The 2,672-nt window shown below is 46.7% G+C and overlaps 1 long non-coding RNA gene across 1 annotated transcript in view; it reads right to left on the reverse strand.

The window, feature by feature from the left end:
• LOC110268606 overlaps nucleotides 1–1,587 on the reverse strand; it is a 2,442-nt gene extending 855 nt beyond the window's left edge. The window contains exon 1 of the long non-coding RNA XR_002356849.1: nucleotides 1,477–1,587. This is a non-coding gene — a long non-coding RNA (uncharacterized LOC110268606). The remainder of the gene's footprint in view (nucleotides 1–1,476) is intronic.
• Nucleotides 1,588–2,672: the final 1,085 nt, after the last annotated feature.

A 2,672-nucleotide genomic window follows, 5' to 3' on the forward strand; every position in this document is an offset into this window, starting at 1 on the left:
GAAGTTAGCCCCAACGTTAGCCCCCTAACTTGGAGGCTAACGTTGGCACATGAATTCCTCCCTGGCTATCCAACGTTTGCACCAACGTTAGCCCCCTAACTTGGAGGCTAACGTTGGCACATGAATTACAAAGGGAGAAGGGCCAACGTTAGCCCCAACGTTAGCCCCCTAACTTGGAGGCTAACGTTGGAACTTGAGAAGATCTCCCCTGGGCACCAACGTTTGCGCCAACGTTAGCCCCCTAACTTGGAGGCTAACGTTGGCACATGAATTACAAAGCGAGAAGGGCCAACGTTTGCGCCAACGTTAGCCCCCTAACTTGGAGGCTAACGTTGGCGCCACACACCACAAGGCATACAAGGGGTATACTTCCAACAAGAATAATTTGAGCTACAGAGCTCCAAATGAGGTGATTCAAGAAGCATTGGAAAGTAGGAATCAAGAGCTTTCCAAGCATATATGGCACTGCATGGTGGACACTAAAATTGAGGGAGAAAACTGCCCCGCAATGTGCATAAATGAACATGGTGGCAATATGCAGTGAGGCCAACTGACCTCTGCACCTTCAACGGAGTATAACTCGAGCTGTAGAGCTCCAAATAATGTGCTCCCAACGGCATTGGAAAGTAGACATCCAGGGCTTTCCAACAATGTATAATAGTATGGGGTGGACAATACATTTGAGCCTCCAGAACTGGCGTTTTCGCCAACGTTTGAGGCAAACGTCGTGCTGACCCTAGTTCTTCAAATGACACTATCCCGAGGAGGACACCTGAAGGCGAGCTGTAATGGCCTCATCTCCGGAAGGCTCCTCCGATTTTTTTTCGTTTTTTTCCCGATGTTTTTTTTTTACGTCGTGCTTACCCTCGTTCTTTAAATGACCCTATCTCGAGGAGGACACCTGACGGCGAGCCGTAATGGCCTCATCTCCGGCAGGCGACCCTCGTTCTTTAAATAACCCTATTTCGAGGAGGACACCTGAAGGCGAGACGTAAAGATCTCATCTCCGGCAGGCTCCTCCAATTCTTTTTTTTCGATTTTTTTCACCTTTTTTTTTACGTCGTGCCGACCCTCGTTCTTTAAATGACCCTATCCCGAGGAGGACACCTGAAGGCGAGCCGTAATGGCCTCATCTCCGGCAGGCTCCTCCGATTTTTTTTTCGTTTTTTTTCCTCTTTTTACGTCGTGATGACCCTCATTCTTTAAATGACCCTATCTCGAGGAGGACACCTGAAGGCGAGCCGTAATGGCCTCATCTCCGGCAGGCTCCTCCGATTTTTTTTTCGTTTTTTTTCCTCTTTTTACGTCGTGATGACCCTCATTCTTTAAATGACCCTATCTCGAGGAGGACACCTGAAGGCGAGCCGTAATGGCCTCATCTCCGGCAGGCTCCTCCGATTTTTTTTTCGTTTTTTTTCCTCTTTTTACGTCGTGATGACCCTCATTCTTTAAATGACCCTATCTCGAGGAGGACACCTGAAGGCGAGCCGTAATGGCCTCATCTCCGGCAGGCTCCTCCGATTTTTTTTTCGTTTTTTTTCCTTTTTTTTTCCCTGTTTTTTTCTTTTTTTTTCTCTCTTATATTTTTTTTTACGTCGTGCTGACCCTAGTTCTTTAAATGACCCTATCCCGAGGAGGGCACCTGAAGGCGAGCCGTAATGGCCTCATCTCCGGCAGGCTCCTCCGGTTTTGTTTTTTTCGTTTTTTTTCCTTTTTTTTACGTCGTGATGACCCTCATTCTTTAAATGACCCTATCCCGATGAGGACACCTGAAGCGAGCCGTAATGGCCTCATCTCTGGCAGGCTCCTCCGGTTTTATTTTTTTTGTTTTTTTTTCTTTTTTTTCTTTTTTTTTACGTCATGCTGACCCTCGTTCTTTAAATGACCCTATCCCAAGGAGGACACCTGACGGCGAGCCGTAATGGCCTCATCTCCGGCAGGCTCCTCCGGTTTTATTTTTTTTGTTTTTTTTTCTTTTTTTTCTTTTTTTTTACGTCATGCTGCCCCTCTTTCTTTAAATGCCCCTATCCCGAGGAGGACCCCGGAAGGCGAGCCGTAATGGCCTCATCTCCGGCAGGCTCCTCCGATTTTTTTTTTTTTTTTTCCCCCTTTTTTTTTACGTCGTGCTGACCCTCGTTCTTTAAATGACCCTAAACCGAGGAGGACACCTGAAGGCCAGCCGTAATGGCCTCATCTCCGGCAGGCTCCTCCGGTTTTGTTTTTTTCATTTTTTTTCCTTTTTTTTTTACGTCGTGCTAACCCTCGTTCTTTAAATGACCCTATCCCGATGAGGACACCTGAAGCGAGCCGTAATGGCCTCATCTCCGGCAGGCTCCTTCCATTTTTTTCGATTTTTTCCCCTTTTTTTTTTACGTCGTGCTGACCCTCGTTCTTTAAATGACCCTATCCCAAGGAGGACACCTGACGGCGAGCCGTAATGGCCTCATCTCCGGCAGGCTCCTCTGATTTTTTTTTCGTTTTTTTTCCCTGTTTTTTTTTTCTTTTTTTTCTTTCTTATTTTTTTTACGTCGTGCTGACTCTCGTTCTCTAAATGACCCTATCCCGAGGAGGACACCTGAAGGTGAGCCGTAACGGCCTCATCTCCAGCAGGCTCCTCCGATTTTTTTTCGTTTTTTTTTCCTGTTTTTTTTTTACGTCGTGCTGACCCTCGT

Source organism: Arachis ipaensis, unplaced genomic scaffold (assembly GCF_000816755.2).
Source record: "Arachis ipaensis cultivar K30076 unplaced genomic scaffold, Araip1.1 Aipa1009, whole genome shotgun sequence".
In the NCBI taxonomy this organism is placed as follows: Eukaryota; Viridiplantae; Streptophyta; class Magnoliopsida; order Fabales; family Fabaceae; genus Arachis; species Arachis ipaensis.